This window comes from Neolamprologus multifasciatus, chromosome 22, assembly GCF_963576455.1.
Source record: "Neolamprologus multifasciatus chromosome 22, fNeoMul1.2, whole genome shotgun sequence".
Taxonomy (NCBI): Eukaryota; Metazoa; Chordata; class Actinopteri; order Cichliformes; family Cichlidae; genus Neolamprologus; species Neolamprologus multifasciatus.
The window spans coordinates 26,465,160-26,483,653 of NC_140459.1; the positions used below are offsets into that span (position 1 = coordinate 26,465,160).

Sequence of the window (18,494 nt, forward strand, 5' to 3'; positions counted from 1 at the left end):
TGTTCTTGCTTTCTTGTGCTTGTTTGTTTGAAAAGCAATGACCGGAAATACTTCATTTTTAATTTACCGGACATTGACAGCAATGATGCTAGCGCGATGGCAAATTACAGCGCACACTTTTGGGGGAATTCGCTTCGTCCCGCTACAACCCGCATCTGGACTGGACTAATTACGTTAGCTGGTAACAACTACGCTTCTTCTCCGCCTGGTGTGACACAGAAAGCTTCTGTCCGAGTCCACAGGTTAGGGATCAGGAATTCGGCAGCTGGAGGTGTTACGATAAATTAGCATAAATACTATTATCTGATGTGCTGTATGAGGTGTTACTGAATTATGCTAGTAACAAGCTAGCTAGAATGGCATGTGGCGATTCCGGTTTTAAATGTGACATTTGGCTGTCCTGAGTGAAGCTTTAACCTAAGCCCACTGACTTTGGTTTATTTATTTGTTTTCAAACAAACGTTAAAGCTATAGTTTGTAAATAAAATAAGCAACGATTTATTTTCGTCCCGTCAACGCCACAAGACTAATGGCATGGGCTTTTTTCGCTTTTAGTTTGAACGCAAATCTGGTCATTTCCTGTCTCCTCTCGGACAACCTCGGTTGACTTAACGCAGCTGGTGAAGCAGTGGACGCACCGCAGGGAAGTGAAGTTGAGCATCCTGCAGGTAATGTAAGATCATATATGGTGTGAAAGGGGGCGTTGTTTGAAATATTACCATTTGTTGTGCTATTTTAGTGTATTTGTAGTATTGTACACGCCGTTGCTGAATAGTTGTAATCCAGCGTGTTTTTTCTAGTCGCTATTTGTTATGAATGGTAAAATAAAAATATAGTCAACATATGGTGACTAGCACGGGCAGAGCAGTCGGAGGACGCTTTCATGCGTTTGTAATGTTTCCTGCTCGCACGATAGAAATGTACGCGGCTACCTGAGCTGCTGGTGGGCTTGCCCATTCCCAAAACTGGCTTCATTCATTGTCTGCGAGAGGGAGGAGGTGATGGTGGTGAGCTGCGGCAAGTCGGTCAGAAGTGAACATAAAGGGACAGGAAGTGCATTGATTTCAGCCTAAATAAACACCTTGTGCCGTAGAATACATGGGTAACTGGGGATAAAAGCAGTTGGGTGGTGTTAAAATTGTGTGTGAAGTGAACAGCGCGGAGCTGTGGTTGAAAAAAAAAAACCACAGGAGGAGAAATGTTTGGGATTTTTTACGACGCCGTTTTATTTTGAAATCACGTGGATGGTGGGGTTTTTTCAGTAAACTTGACGCTGAACGTAGTAGCTCACCTTGGCTCTGTGTGTGGCATTATGTGGAAAAATTGGAGTGGTCTGCCTCTGCGTGTCCTGGGTGTTTTGCTAAATCTGTATTTCCTTCTTGTGGCAGAGCTGCGGCTTGAAAACGCTGCTGTGCGAGTATTCAGTGCCTTAAATCGCAACAGCTATCTCTTTTCACCCAGTCACTCCGTTTAAAAGCCCCCAAACTTGCTGTTTTACACAGGTGTGAATCACTGCTCATGGTTTGTTATTGATTAGTAAGTGTTTGAGTCGGCGGCGCGTGATGTTGCTCGGGGCTTCAGCAGCTCTTTGCGCCTCGTTTGTAGCAAACTAGCCTCCATTCAAAAAAATCTGGCACTTCAATATTTATTAATTCTTCTGAAAGTGCGCATGCTCAAGAACACAATGTTTCTTTCTCACTTTTTTGTGGTCAGTGTAGCATCCACCTACGAGCACTTTTATTTCCATTTTTGTGTAGAAAGACAACCCTGTATGTTCAGGATCACCCCCCCCCCTCTCCCCCATAAAAAAAAAAGAAAAAGATTTTCGTCATACCGTTGTGAGCAACATGGAGTAAAATGCGAGATTTTTCTGAACGGACTCACGCTACACGCAACGGAAAAAGGCAGCTGCGCTGTCTGCATTACGCCTTCCCCTTGCTCGGACATTTCTGCATAACCTGCTTGGCAAAGAATCCAATATGACATCATGCGTGAGAAGAATCTCCCCCCCCCCCCCCCCCCTCAAAAAAAAGAAAAAAACAAACAAAATCAAAGCACCGATAATGTTACATAATCACAACTGAGCTTAAATTGGTGGGCTTGATTTGTATGTCAGTGTGGTTGCCAAATGGATAAACTTTACTGTCCCTGTGTTGTATGTTTGGATTTCTGTAGCACCAGTTGCTAATTACTAGTTGAGATGAAAATGGTGTGCACCTACAAAAGGGCAAGATTTATTGTACTGCTCAGAGCTAAAAATGATGCTGGATACCAGGGCATCTGGGGACAGCTGTGGCTGCTGACTTTGCTACAAAAACAACAGTGTTGCTAGTTAATCCTTCCAAGACAGCATTTCTGGAAGTAAACTGGAGCTTGGGACAGTGCACTAGTTCAGTATTTTTTTTCTTTTTTTTTTTTTTTTGGGGGGGGGGGGGGGGGGGGGGAGAGAATAGTCACTGATTATCTAAATCCACTTGTTCCTTCAAACGTTTCATGTTATTTCCTTTTACTAAATGACGGAATTGGGGTTCAGTTTTTGGTTGTTTTCTTTTGTAATCTCATTGTAAACATGTATTTCTGCTCCTGCTGAAGTGAAACATGTTTCTAGGAAATACTAATGGATCACAGTCATAAATTAATGCTCATCATGAGTCAAGCTGGGTAAAGCAGTTTGCTTCATAGTTTCGTTTTTACACGTCTCATATGGTCATGTCTCGCTTTGTAGTGAAAGGGTCAGATTTTTGGCATTCCCTGGAAAGGCTTCATGTTAAAGCCTTGGGGCTGTGACTGTGGTTGTTTATTACAATCATCTCTCCCCCCTGTGCTTCACCTTGTGAAGGGTGCGCAGGGGACACAACAGTGCAGCACTGGGTCTTCCAGCAGTCAGTGGTGATGCTGCGTGCCTGCATCAATCACTCACTCCCAAGAGGAGCAGAGGCAGCTCCTGTCAGTTATAGGATAAATAAATGAAAGCACAGCTTATTATTTTTGAAGCATAAAGCTGTTTGTGTTGCTGTAAATATTAACTAAAGCCTCCTTTTGAAAGGATTCCCATTAATCTCATGTAGTTTAACGTGTGTCATGATCAGGGCTTAAAGTAGACTTTGGAACCTAAGATCCATGTTGTGCTGGAGCAGAGGAAAATGTTCTGGTGTTCTTGTTTCATTTGTCGATTGTCCATTTAATAGCTGCACCTCTGACGTTTACTTCTCAAGCGACCAGCAGATAATTCATAAAGGTATAGCACAAATGATGGAAAAATAATTATTGTTTTATATCTGTTGCTTTGTTGTTCACAAAATTATTTAGTTTTAGTTAATTTAGTCAATTCTGTTCAAGTGCAATCTTGCATGCATATCTCCTTCCAATGAGCAAATTTTTTTTGTAATTTTTTTTTTTTAAAGGTGGCTTTAAGCAATTGTTCTCCTGGCTTTACAGAATTAGTATACTCCCAGTATCTCAATCTAACTATTTTCTGTGGAGCGTGTTGTTGTTTTGTTTTGGGGGGTTTTTTGGTTTGTTTTTTTTGCCTTCTTGTTTGTTAAGCTATAAAGGGTTGAACCTGTTTAGTGTATACACATAATGAACAATTTACGCACTTTGTTACTAGCAGCATTTTGGAAAAACACATGAAAATGACAAAGATAACAGTTTGGCATATTTTCGCATGGTGTCCAATGTCGTCTTAAAAAAATTGAGGAATCTGGACAAGTGCAGGATGAAAAGAAGTCGCAGAAAGTACTGCAGTATCTAAAAATTGCGCTTAAGAAATCAGAGAAAGTCCAGCAAAAACCTGAGACAGGCCCTGAGAAATGCATTTGTGCCTTCAGTTGACCCCTCTGTTCACCAAAGCCTTATCAGAAATGGTCCACAAGGCACATTGTGGAACATTCAGTCATGGACTGGCCTCCTCAGAGCCCAGACCTCAACGTTACTGAAGCAGTGTCCTAGCAAGCATTACCCGTTGAATAACTGTTAGTATTTCTACGTTTATTCATGGTTGGAAAACAGTTCCAAAATGAAACTTGAGTTCAGTGTTGCCTAGATGTTATTTGACTTTCTAGTAAGAGAACATTTCTGTTTGCTAATTATTTTCTGCTATCTTTGTATTAATTAGAATAAAATGAAATGTGAAAAAAGTTTCTCAGTAGATTGATTTAAAAAAAAAGTAGTCTATAATGCTTTCATAAATGTGGAGGAGATCATTTTAAGAGTCTGTGTCAGCATACCACAAATTAAATACAATTTAAATGTAGCTAATACTAGTCTGTATGCTTTCTTCCTTTTTTTTTTAACCTAATAACACAAAATCATATGTGATCAACTCCTGTAAATACAGTGTATAATAGATATGAATATGCTTAGAAATTGTAATGTCACGAAGAAAACGGCATATTGTTTAATTTGTCTTTTGTAAAAATTAATGCAGAAAATTTAATAAAAATATTTGAGGAAAATTTTTAAACATTTTTTAACAATTTTTAAAAATTCAAATTTTTATGTCAGTAAACTCTGTTTTCAATTCTAATGGTTTAGGAGGCCATGCTCTTGGTAACACCCACATGCTCAGTAAGGATACGGTAATCAATACTGCAAATCCTAATTTTGAATTTCAAAAAAAAAAAATAACAGCTTTGACAAAAATCAACAGGAACACTTCAGATTAACTACAATTTCCAGAGAGCCCTGACGGTGCTCAGGACACCCGATAACTAGCTGAGAGCGGCACCTGTCGAGCCCATGATTCAGTGGTGAAACTCAGCCTCAGTGTGTGTGTGTGTGTGTGTCAGTTCACCTCTCCCAGGTGTACAAAGTAGATTTTACTCTTGGTCTTGAATAAACCTTTGATTATGAATAATTCATTACATTAATGTGTAATTCTCCTGCAGTGGCAACAAACAAACAAAAGAAAAGGGTGGAGTGCCCACTACGGGTCAGGGACAAGTTCCTGCCCCAAGTGGAGTTTAAGTATCTCAGAGTGTTTTTCACGAGTGACGGGAGAAGGGAGTGGGAGATCGACAGTCGGATTGGTGCTGCAGCTGTAGTGATGCGGACGCTGTACCGGTTTGTCGTGGTGAAGAGAGAGCTGAGTGTAAAAGCACTGTACTGGTCGATCTACGTCCCTACCCTCACCTATGGTTACAAGCTGTGGGTAGTGACCGAAAGAATGAGATCGCAGAAATGGACTTCCTCCGAAGGGTGGCTGGCCTCTCCCTTACTGATGGGGTGATAAGTTCAGCCATCCGCGGGGCCCTCAGAGTAGCGTTGCTGCTCCTCCACATCGAAAGGAGCCAGTTTAGGTGGTTCGGGCATCTGATAAGGATGCCTCCTGGGTGAAGTGTTCCAGGCATGTCTCACCGGGAGGAGGCCTCGGGGCAGACCGAGGACACCCTGGAGAGATTATATCTCGCAGCTGGCCTGGGAACGCCTTGGTGTTCCTCCGGACAAGCTGGAGGGGGTGGCTGGTAAGAGGGAGGTCTGGGCTTCTCTGCTAAAACTGCTGGGGGGGGGAGTGTAATTTCATTGGATTAATGATACAGCGACACAAACCCACAATCGTTGTACACAACGACACAAACCCAGAAACCTATCTGAGAATCAGAGAAGCGCGTCAGCCTCAGATGGTGAGTTTGTCCCTGAAAAGGAAGCTGCTTTAATACCCTTCAATGCACAATACTTTAATGATTTTCTTGCATAGTTTGTAAAGTCAAAAGACTAAACTTTTTTGGTTTTACCACTTAAAGCGAAAAAACCCAAAAACAGAGTGTAACCTTCCTTTTGCTCTATGAGAGCTGGAACAGTTCTACACACTCAGTTTTTTGTTTGTTTCTTTAGAGTGATTAAACTGAAATGAACCAGGATTATACAGTGGGTTTCTTTCAAAGTCAAAAGACCTCATCTCACATTGGAAGATTTGCCATCATATATGATTTAAAAAAAAAAAAAAAGTACACTCACATCACCATGAACTCAAAAATTATGTTGAACCTTTTTTTTCCTGAGAGTACAGGGGAAAAAAAAATGTTGGAAAAAAGTATAAAAAATATTGATTTAAAATACAGCCCTACATGGTTCATTGAAATATTACTGGATGTTTCAGCCCTGTTGATTCAGTTTTCATTTCCTAGAGATGATCTGCTGATAAATTCATTTTCTTGGATGCTCTGTCTATATTGCCTAAAGGTAGTGTGTGTGTATACATTCTGAACTTCACAGAAGACAGAAGGACCAGCGTGTCTAAAACAGCCATTAGAGAAGCATCGTGGGAAGTAGCTGTAGGTTCACTTATTATTGTCATATTATTAAGTGATGACAAGCAATGAAGTCGAAACACATGTTCAGGAACATTATTGTTGACTACAGCTGTAATGCAGTTTTATCCAGAACAACTTACCAAGCTCCTGATGTCTGCCAGTGTATCAAACATAAACAAAACCATCATTATCACCATTATGCTGTAATTCCTGTTAGTTTGTAATGGATCCCTGTAGATTAGCGTCACTCCTATCGAGCCTGATGTTCAAGCAGGAGCATAATGGCCTCACTGTGGCATTGATAGCCCAAAAAGCTTTCACTGGCTTTGCCACGGGAGAGGGAGAGAGCATGTTGAGTGGAGCTCAAAAGGCAAGGCACCTGGTTCTTAACACGTACAGTGGTGGTATGGTAAACATTTATGCAGCATGCAGAGTCTCAGTGGGTGTTATGAAGTCCCACGTTGTGCTGCTATGTTATAAAATGGCATAGCTTTTGCTACGTCCTTTTCACAGGTTCCTCTGTTCAGCAAGGGCAGTGAGGCCAGCGAGGACAACATTGATATTCATGCTTCCTGTTCTTAAGGGAGTCACCAGTGGGCACCTTGTCACTCAGGTGCCAGTCACTAGTGTCCTTGGTAGCAGGTGAAGTGTTCCAGGTTAAGAAGTCAAAATGTATTTGAACAAGTGTAGACTTCTTCATCAGGCTGGACCTTTTTGAGTTTAAATGGAAATGTCAGGGCTCTGTGTGCGGGCAGGTGGAAATGTGGATCCAAATACAGGACTCCGAGACGAAAAGTAACTGAAAACCACAGCTTTTATTGCTGGCATGAAACAAAAACAGAAACCAAACCATGAAACCAAGCAGGAACACACAGGCAGGATCTGAGGGTACGACGCGACACTGAGCACAGGAAAACACAGGGCTAATATACACAGGGTGGTAATCAGGGAATGGGCAACAGGAGGGAGACGCAGCTGGGAGAAATTGGACTAACGAGACAGGGGGAGCAAAGCTGCACGCACTAACATAAGACATAGACTTTCACAATAAAACAGGAAATAAGACACAAGGACGCAGACTAAGAAACACAGACTTAACACGGGCAGAACTAAAAATAAACCAGAATAAGCTGGAACATAGAACATCATCATCATCATCACAAGCACTAAGAGAATAAGAAAACAATCAAACACACCAAAGTAATAGGGGTGCAACGATACTCGTATCGATATTGAACCGTTCGATACAGTGCTTTCGGTTCAGTACGCATATGTATCGAACAATACAACATTTTTAATTTATTTTATCAACTTTCCTTCTGACGGTGCTGTCTGTTTTGAGCGCTCAGTGGATCTGCGCTCGACAGTGCAGCCTAGGCGGAGTAGTCGAACGCAGATTCACTGAGCGCAGGGCAAGCTAGCGAGACAGAAGTTAAGCTCTCCTTGCAACATGGCAAATTGAACCTCCCCCACCCTCATTCAGATCTGGCGTTTGGAACTATTTTGGTTTTCATGTGACGTATGACCCTGAAGGTAAGCACGCCATGGACTAAAGTAAAACAGTTTGTTGGATGTGCCAGCAATGCTCAATTACATGGGTGGGAACTAGTGTGTTAGCGCAGTTAGCTCGTTAACGTGTTGGCCGTCCAGCCCCACGCACGGGGCGATCCGCGGTAGCTAGTTAACGGAGATTTGCCGTGTTGTGGCGTTAACCTCATTTCAGATTAACGCTGCCAGCACTAGTGGGAACACAACAAATATGACTGCACATATACACCGACATCATCCTAGTGCAAAGACAAGTGAAAGCAGACAAAAACAACAAGCACGCATACAAACTTTACCCGAGTCATTTAGACAGCCGTTAGCACATGATTCTCCTTATGGGGACCTGATATGTTTAATATGCTGCTGAGAATATAGCCCAGAAGAAGCGTATAGTATAGCTTTTATTTTGGAAAGAGCCATTTCTCTGTAATAAACTCTCTTTTCCAAAGATGAGTGATTCCTCAATCAGATACAGGGCTCGCAAAATCGCTAGCCCGGGGCTAGCGATTTTTCCAGTCAGGCTACCAAAATCTATCTCTGCCCTGCCCATCGGCCTATTGTATGAAGGAAAAATATATGTCAATGCTTTTGCATTCTTTCGGAAATGTAGCTGGGTAATTATGTCATTGGCATCGGTGAGCCACTGTCAATATCTGACATATTGAAATCGCGTTTGAATTTGCGCTTGTTTTTTGCTTTCGCTTTGCAATCGCGCGAACTGTGTATAGAGAGCGACAGTACTGATTGGTGAGTGATGATAATTTGTGCACCAATTCCTCTGACATCGTCTTATCAATCGTTAGCTTACTATGCAAACATGACAAGTAAAATCTCCCGCAGCTTGTGAGAGGTTGATCGCGCAGAGAATCGCTGAGCGTTATGTGAGTGCCTGTGTAAAAGCAGCAGGATATATATTTTAGTTCTGCTGAGCCAAATAAGACAGGTCAGGGTGAAGAAGTGACAGCCAAAGAAAAGCTTACCACAAAACGGAAACGTTATGACAAATCAGACTATAAGGCAAAAAGAAAGTGCAGCTTTATGGTTTCATGGACAAAAGAATTTCTGTGGCTGCAATATGACAAGCTAAATAACCAGGGGTGCACATAAGTGGTGCGCATTCGCTGTCAAAATAAAAAACGCGCACAAGATAAGAAGTTGCAACGCGTGTTTGCATACATAAGATTTTCTGGAGGAGGACAGACATTTGTTTAGAACTCTTACAGATGTCGAAGAAGCTCCTTTAAGCAATTACTTTGGTGTTCCTCCACCTCCAAAGAAATGTCAGGAGTCCGAACCACAAAAGAAGCGCGTATTCTCGGAAAAGTGGTTGCAAGAGGTGAACTGGCTTCAAACAAATGATGAACGCACAGAGATGTGGTGCAGAATGTGCCGTGCAAATTTAATAAATGACAAATTAAAAAGGCATGAACATTTTTTTTTTGTATCGAAAAAATATCGAACCGTGACACCAAAGTATCGAACCGAACCGTGAATTTTGTGTATTGTTGCACCCCTACAAAGTAACTTGAAACGCAGATTCATCATAAAACCCAACAAAGCACCAGAAAAACATAAAGAACAATCCATCATTCAAAAATAAACCAAAACATAACTCAAAATACTGGGTCAAACTGACCCAGAACCGTGACAGGAATTTTTTTTTAAATAGTATGTTAATCATGTAAGCATTACATCTATTTGTCAGTAAGTTACACGACTGAAACTCTGACTCTCTTCCACAGTGTTTCCTCGACTGGTTGAGGATGAGAGACACTCACCCCCAACCAGTCAAGGCAAATGGTGGCCCCTGCTGAGGCTTTTTCTGCTGGAGGTTTCTTCCTGTTAAAAGCGAGTTTTACCTTCCCACTGTTGCCAAAAGCTTGCTCGTTGGGGTTTTCTCTGTATTATTGTACGATCCTTCCCTTACAATATTTAAGCGCTGTTTTGCTTGGTGCAAAATAACTAAATCATTAAGCCATTTGGTTGCTCTGAATTCACATTGTCAGCTGTGTCCATAATAGGGTGGTTTTTCGGTCGTGTTGATTTCATGTAAGTTATCTCAGTGCTACATGAGATGAGCTCTCTTTTCACAGTACTCCAAGACCATTTTAATTTATTTAATAAAATATCGACGTTTGGTGTCTCACCATCGATACAATATTGCCATTCAAACACTGCAGTACTATGCTGTATCGATTTTTTTTCTCCCACCCTTACGCTGTGATTGTAGAAGTCTCAACCAACACCAAACACACCACTTATAAAGAAATGTATATACATTTTATATTTATACATTGCATCATACTATTACGTTTCAAGCTTTTTGTTGGTGGTTTTACACTGTTTTGTCTACTTAAATGATCACCAATGACTTGGTTTTAGTGTATATTTTTAAGTAACAAGACTATAACTACTTGCTTCTGGCGAGCCACTGCAGTTCAAGTTTGAAATAGGAAACAGTCATTTCCTATCCTCTACACTGGCTACAGTATATAATGCTGAAATTGCACTGGAACAGATCGCTTCCCAATGTAATATATCATCAAACTCCTCGCGCCTGACAAATCCCCTTTTTTTTTTTCTTAACTCTAAGCAACTACAGCAGTAATAAATAAGATTCTTCACTTATAAAGCTCACGTATGTATTATGTACATCCTACTTTAGGTCCAAGCACTGACGTGTGCAAGGATGTGTATACACACACACACACGTGTATGTGTTGATGAGGGTGACAGTATTCTAGGTAGTCATGCAGTAGAAGACCCTCTGTTGGCCCTGATCATCAATCAGGACAAACAGGGCTTCCCCCAGCCACAGAGACGCTAGCTTGAATGTCAAAACTGCCATCAGCAAACAGATTTCCTCCCCACCAGCGGCCAGCCTAAAACGACAGGAGTGGAAATTGACTCTCATCCTTGTTAATGAAAGGATACACTCACCCTGTGTGGGTGTGCGTGTCTCTGCGTGTATACGCAGAGGAAAACATGTTGGCAGAAAAGCGTGCAAGTGTGCTTTGTGAATGCCGTATGCTCGGGTGTTATGCATGCAGTGCGTGTGTGTGTATCTGTGTATGGGAATTGGAGCATGTGTGCTCTCTCTGCGAGCTGTTAGGCCATCGGCCGAGCTGCAGCCCTCTTCTGGAGGGGGTTGGATGCCATCAGTGACCCGGAGGCAAGCGTATGGGCCCAGCTTGGGTTTCTGTGAGGTGGAGAGAAACCTCTGGTTTCTGTGACCCCTGAGGAGAGAGCAGCCTGTGAGGCAGAAGGCCTGTCAGCTGCAGTTCTCATTCACAAATCACCTACACAGACAGAGAGAGCACAAAATGTACCCACATTCACCTTTCTGGCAGTTTTTAATTCATCCATCAAGGTTATGTGTTCCTGTGTGCTGCAAGGAACCATACACACTATTGTGTGTAAGTTTTTTTTATTCTTCAAGCAGCCTGCTTTACAAGAAATAAACAGATTAGTGTAATTGGGGCTTGCGAGTCTTTCTAAAGTTAGCCCCAACGCTACCATCTTGGAGTACAGGTGTAGACGGCCGCAGTTCTGCTCCACAGCCTCGGTGAGCTCAGTGCAGAGAGGTGGAACAGATTCCACCTGTTGCAGGTTGGTTAGAGTTGCCCTCCCACTCACAGCAGAATAGCAGAACAGAAGGAGCACCTTTCCCTGCTGCAATAGACACTGTATTTTTATTTTTTTTTAAATGGACATATTTACCGTGGCCTCCTAAACTGGCTTTTGGGCTCCATGTTTTGAAACCTAAACCTTAATATTTTGTCTGCCCTCATGGTGGGGTGGTGTTCTGTTGCTAAGGTGACCACATTTGGACCAGAGTGTGAAGTGCAATGAGTGTTAATTGTATCAATGACCTATGCAATGCATAGACATGTATTCATGGTAATTATTGCAAAAAATAAGTAAAAAGAGTTTCACTTGCCAGAACTGAATGACAAACTTTTTGGATGGCCTGCATTTCACAGCAAGTATTTGTTAAATAATTCGATTAAATGATCTAAAAGGCAACAACAGCACAAACATTGGGGGAAGGTCCAGTTCAATTACTCAAATTAGTGATAGTGAGGCCAAGCAGACAGGGATTGGATACAGCTGACTGTGTACGTATATTTATTATTATTATTTAAAATGGTAGTGCCTCTAAACTTATGCCTTAATTAGTAGCAGAATGCCAGTCAAGCATCAGTTGATAGTAGATATTCTGATGATAACTATAGAAGATTTTTTTTGGAACGAGTGCAGAAAGGTAAAGACGTCCAGGAACACCACAGCAAGATACAAGAGTTGTCAGCAGTAGGGCTGTTCGATATAACGATATATATCGGATGACGATATAAAAACGTCTATCGTTTCATTTTACGCTATCGTTTGTTTCGTGGTGTCGCAAAATAAACTGTTTACGGCAACATTTTTTCATCGTTTTGATGGTCACTGTAGTGGCTATATTAATTTCTTAAAGTTCTCTCTTTCTCTTATATTTAATATAACCACACTACAGACGGACAAGCGCCTGTTTTTATGCGTCGTCGTTAGTAACAACGACGGTAACAGCATCGCATGTCCGCTTGTTTACGTTCCACATAAACCTTTCACAATAAAGCTCAAGATCCTGTTGAGACTTTTCAAACTAAACTGAATTACGTGAAAGAGCAGATTATTTACGGATGAGAAGTAAAAAAGAGCCGCGAGGTGCTAAAAAATAAACCTTAGACTCAAACGTTAGAACAGGCTTTTCCCCGCAGCACGCCGTGTAATAAATACTCACAAAGAAAACGGAGGCCGTTATAACTTATGTCTAAAAATGTATAGTTTCATGCATCTGTTAAAACACTCGACTCCAGGTACGCGACGCGCAGCTGGAAACACTTCCCGCAAGACGAGCTGCCCGAGATTCACAGAATTAACAGAAAATGATACATTTTTGTGATTTATATCGTTATCGGGACGATAGATGTCTTATATCGGGATATGAGATTTTGGTCATATCGCACAGCCCTAGTCAGCAGTATTTTTTTAAATTTAATTCAATTTGTCTTATTGGTGTTTTTAAAGACTGCAGGATGGTCTGTTTTTACTTCTTTTTTTTTTTTTTTTAGGTTAAGTGCGAGAGTGGTCATGGACTCGGCTTGCTGTTATGTAAAAGTCACCACATGCCACTGGCCTTCAACATCAAGCCCACTGTGTTATATTTAAAAAAACAAAACCCCCCACTTTTATCTAGTTGTTATGAGGGGGGACCAAAGAGACCAAAACCATTTTTGTGCCAGCCTGTAATACCCATTATCCAAATCAATACCCATTTTGCGTATTGATTTGCTTTTAGATGCAGCCTCAAGTGGCCATTTTAGGAACTGAAGTTTTTAGCACTTCCACTTTGGCTTAATTGTTCAGCTCTGGAGCTTGCGCATCATTCATCTTTTGTTTTTTTCTTTCCTTGTTTCATCTGGCTACAAAATCAAATGTTTTCAAAATGACGTCACTGGTGTGAGATGTAATAACTTTTAAGTCCAATAGTCATTCTCTTGTGTATCGGTCTTTTACAAATCTAGGTCCTCAGTTAGTAACTTTGTCTGTTGTTCAGGGGCCTGCAGGTAAGTCACAGCTATCAGAGCCTTTTCATTTAGAGAGGACCAAAACTGTAAAGTGTCAAAATCACCACAACACCAAAACAGTGATGTGAAAGATGCTGAACTGCTTTATGAAGCTGAGGTGGAGAGTAACTTTCTGTGGGTTTGTGACGTGTAATGCATTACGCTGCCACCCGATTCATTAGTCGTTTAAAATTATTGATTCTAGCAGCCTTAAAGTGGATACATGCTGCATTGTGTGTGTATGGTATTTAGGATCGCATCACACTGTCTCCCTCTGCTCTGCGTGCTCCTGTTGACATGTCATTGTTGTTAAAGGCTGTGATTTTCTGTGATCCCCATGGTAGTAGCTTCTGTGTTATGTCGCTTTAGTTGTGTCGGTGGCTTTGTTCCTCAGTACTACTCTTATATCTGATCGTGCAGCACTGGTAGATAGCATGGTTTCACACAGCTACTGCTGACTCAGCTGGTACCCACAGGTAGACCTCGAGATCGTTCGTGGCCACGTCCCAGTTATTGCTTTAATTCAGAAGTGTTTGTCAGTTGTTACTGCTGCCTACAGTAACAGCAGTTTCTCGCGCCACTCTGTGTGTTGACAGTATAGATTCCTGAACAAGCAGGCTCTTTGGCAGGTTGCCTCAGCCCTGTCTGTTGATTCACTGTTGGTGAAATAAGAGCACATATGGCCGCTCTCTCTCTCTGCATTACGTCATCTTGAGATCCAGGCAGATTGGTTTGCATTTACTGCCCAGCTTGAGGAGGGAAAAAAAACTCATTGTATTGGGATTGGTTTGATCTGAGCTGTGCTTTCTCCAAAAATTGGCATGCTGTTTTTGAAATGAACTGCGCCTTAATGAGCTGGATGCACAAAAGGTCAGCAAATTATTTATTCACTTATTTATTTATTTAGACTTGAAATAAAAACAGGCTAGGATGTACTTTTGTGTTCCATATCCTGCTTAACCCAGCAGACAACCTAGCCAGATGCACCAGGCTCTACTGTGTTAGTATTGATCCATCTGAGTTATATCACATCGCACAGAGTTGCTGCCTGCTGCACGCATTCACTCCCCTGTGAAGACTTTGCACGCGGTTGTTATCAGCTATTCACTGGTTTCCATTAGTTTCCTGATTTAGCTCTTTTCATGCACTGATGCACCGTGCGCTGTCACTGCTTTGGTACTCAGAATGATTTGGTTTGAAACATCTTTATGGCACGTATGCCTCGGCCACATTCACTTCTTTAAAAGCCAAGCTGCCCTTAATAGAATTTAATGTAGAAATCTATAACAAGATCTACTTTAACATTCAACAATCTTTTTTTTTGTAAATCAGTTTTGATAATCTTACAGTACTGAAAATGTGTAAAGTTCTTCTCTGACAAAATGTGTAACACTGAAGAAATACATGAAGAAATGTCATCCCTGTATGATCATTAGGGGTTTTTTTTCTCTTCAAGAATTCAACAATATGACCTTGCTTCATACATATGTGTCAGTATCTTTTAATTGGTTTTGCTTAATTGGTAAGGTGAAGAGATGGATCTGTATCCATCATCTTTCTCATTCTAAAATGATTTTCCATGTGACTGAAGGCAGTCGGAAAACTGTATAATGTTTATTTTAATGTGCCATGTGTGGAGTTTCAGCACCATCAGAACTGTAACAAAGTGTAATCCCTCCTGGTTTTCTCTCTTATCTATTATACATTAATATGTTAGCTGCTATGACTGTGAAACAGAATAAAAACTCTTAAATCTATTATTGTGAACCTTAAAATAGTCAACAGCCCCAACACCAAATTCTAAAAGTACTGTAGACTAATCACTACTATGAATGTATGGCAGCCTTTCTGTCTTTAAGGCAGCAGAACAAATTCTGTCCACTGATGAACATGTTGGACTCGGCTAAGCACAAAATTAATCATTTATCACTGTAGAAAGTCTTTTTTGTGAGATTTCCACATTTACAGGTGTAACTAATCTTACATTTATTTTTATTAAAATACTTTTTCTTCTATAAATTGTTTGGGGGAAAAAAAGTTGGATATAATTTTGCATTGCCCAATAGATATATTCAAATCATACATATTTAAAAAAAACGGAAGCCAATATGAATGTACCTTAAACCGACAGTGGGTGACTTCTCCGGTCAAATTCTACAAACGTGTATGGAAGATTTTCCCTTTCTTATAACCTCATTAAATTGTTAGACTGTGATGAGTTTATGATGTTAATCATTAGTTTCAAGACTTATTGAATGATATTACACTGGCTCCATCAATCCTTTATATGCAGTCTATAGCAGAAGTAGTTTCTTTTATTTGCTTCATGATTTCCCCTATAATATTAACGTTCAGTATTAATTGTAGTTGCAACAACAGGGCTGCAACAATTCAAGTATTTTGAATAATTTTATTATTTAAAAAAAAAAATATATCAACACAAAGTCTTTGCTTTGATGGTTCGTTTAATGCACGGCTCTGTAGTGCGCCATGGAACCATGATCACTTGTGAGTTTTTCACCCACATTTGTGACTAAAAACAGACCTGCAATACAAATGTTTTTAGGAGCAGCATGTGGATAAAACGTTTGGCCACATTAAGCCCAATTTTATAGAAAAAACTGATAAAACAACAGGAGTAGTGATGATGATGATGCTGGCACAGTTTAACGTGGCATCCAAAACAGCAGCACTGTTCCTGTAACCTCCATCAAAACTTTACTGGGGGGGGGAAGCTAGTGCATCTTTCATCAAAGCACCTGATCAACAAACTCCAATGTGAAGAAAAGAAAACTTTGTAGCTGCTCCATCCACCGCCGTTCGTTTTACACAGCGAAAAATCTACAGTAAGGCTACATTAAAACATGCAGATTGACTGTTACCATAGTCTGACATCATGTTTAAATGATACAGCTTGCTGAAGGCTGACGGCAGCCGTCCTATTTTACATGGAAGTGAACAGCGGTGAGTCTAAATTTGGGGGTGAGGGGATTAAAAGTGAAATGATGTAAAACAGTCTCAATTAAATATACATACATAGAGATATCTCTCTCTCAGACAGACAAAAGCATTTTTCACAAGGCAGTAAAAATGTACATGGGTCAGTAAAACTTTGAGCCACTGACCTCAGGTTTGGACATTGAGTTATTGTTAATTAATGTCTACGTGATCATAACATCTTGTTTTCAGCAGCACAAAAACTTCACATCAAAGCACAGGGCAAACCTCAGAGTGCTGATATGTTCGCTTCTCTTTATTGCAGCCACCACATTCTCCTTGAAACGCTACAGACTCAAACTCATTCACTTCCACACTTTAACACAGAGGAACACAAGTACAAAAACTCAAAGCTTTCCAAGAAGACAGAGTAATGTTAAGTTTTTTTCATCTCTTAATTTAGATTGGGACATTCTGTCAGCTTTATTATCTTTCTCTAAAAGCAGTTGAGTTTTCTTGGCTGTGTGTTTGGGATCATCGCCTTGCTGAAACATCCACCCTCATTTCACCTTCACCATCCTGGTAGATGGCATGACTTTTAATCACAAATGTCTTTGCATATTTTTACATTCATCCTTTCTTTACGTATATGAAATGTGCCAATGCCGTATGCTGAAAAAAAAGATCCCCACACGATGATGTTCCCACCTCCAAACTTCATTGTTGGTATGGTGTTTTTGGGGTGATATACAGTGCCTTTTATTGAACTCCAAAAAGTTCAATTTTAGTCTTTTCTCATCAGACTATATTCTCCCAGTATTTCACAGGCTTTTCTTGTCTAAATGTTTTCCAGCAATCTTTTTCATGCTTTTTTTTTCAGCAGTGGAGTCCTACGTGGTGAGTGTGCTTATACGACATGGCGGTTAAATTCATTATCGTTTTCTTTGAAAAATTTTACCTGCTGATTCCAGGTCTTTCTGTAGCTCCACACAAGTGATCCTTGGCTCTTGGACAACTCTTGTGATAATTCTTTTCACTTCTCATTCTGAAATCTTGCATGGAGAACCTGGTTGTGGCTCGTTTATACTGAAATTATGTTCTTTACTTCTGGATTATGGTCCCAGCAGTAGTCACTGGAACCTTCGGTAGTTTAGAAGTTCTTCTGTAACCAATGCCATTAATATGTTTTGCAACAATAAGGATGAAAAGGTCTTGAGAGAGCTCATTGGTTTTAACCATCATGAAATCTGTCTTGTGTGACACCTTGGTAATGAGACACCTTTTTATAGTGACTAGTTGGAACTGAACCAGCCGATATTAATTTGCACTAAGTGGCAGGATTACTTTCTAATTACTGATCGTTTTCAGCTGATGTCATGACTTTCCATGCCTTTTGCACCTCCCTTTCTTCATGTGGTCATGCTGTATAGTCACCTACAGTGTTTGCCATTATAATGGTAGGGAGTTTTTAAAAGGGCAGAGCTGGAAACCACATCCTGATGTCATCATTTATATATAAAGTGTGACCTGCTGGGGGTCGGTGTGGATTTCCTGCTAGAGGACTGACATTTTCTCTGTTTAATTTCTCACACGTAGGAGCAAAAACGAAACAATTCCTTTCATTCGGAAAATGCTCATAAGTGGCTCAGCAGATAGAATGAATCCCATTTATTTGTGCCCACATAAAACTGATTCACACAGTCTCATGAGATGTAAGCTACCTTATTTGACTGCAGGTGTAGCCATTAGGAGTATGCCTGTGTTATCAGAATCGCAATGAGGGTATGCAAATAGTGTCACAGTTTCAGTCAGCGACCAAACCAAAAGCCACATTCACACCCTGAAGCCAAAAACTCTCGCAGAAACAACCTAACTTAGATGTGGGGACAAATATAGCAGGCAGCTGGTCATTCTGCCTATAATTAGCATTTCCTCTCTCCATTTTCAGCTTGTTTTCTCATCACTTGCACAATGCCTCCCATTTTTTTGTGTCAAACTCCTTGTTCCTGATTTGGCTTGCTGCTGCTCTAAATATGATTTACTAACTTTTCTGTAAATGAGCCTTTTGTTACTGGGCTTCTGCAAATATTAACACATTTTTTAATAGAGAGTGTACCTTTTAGCTATATGATATACAGGGTGGGCC

At 40.7% G+C, this 18,494-nt stretch overlaps 1 protein-coding gene across 11 annotated transcripts in view; it reads left to right on the plus strand.

The window, feature by feature from the left end:
• Positions 1-18,494, plus strand: part of hivep3a (HIVEP zinc finger 3a) — a 55,295-nt gene continuing 36,801 nt past the window's right edge. For 3 of the 11 annotated variants that reach the window (XM_085149830.1, XM_085149834.1, XM_085149837.1), the window contains exon 1: positions 1-18,494. This exon is cut by the window's right edge. The gene's annotated coding sequence lies outside the window, so the exon portion shown is untranslated. The other 8 variants (XM_085149833.1, XM_085149839.1, XM_085149841.1 and 5 more) reach the window with 5 other exon arrangements.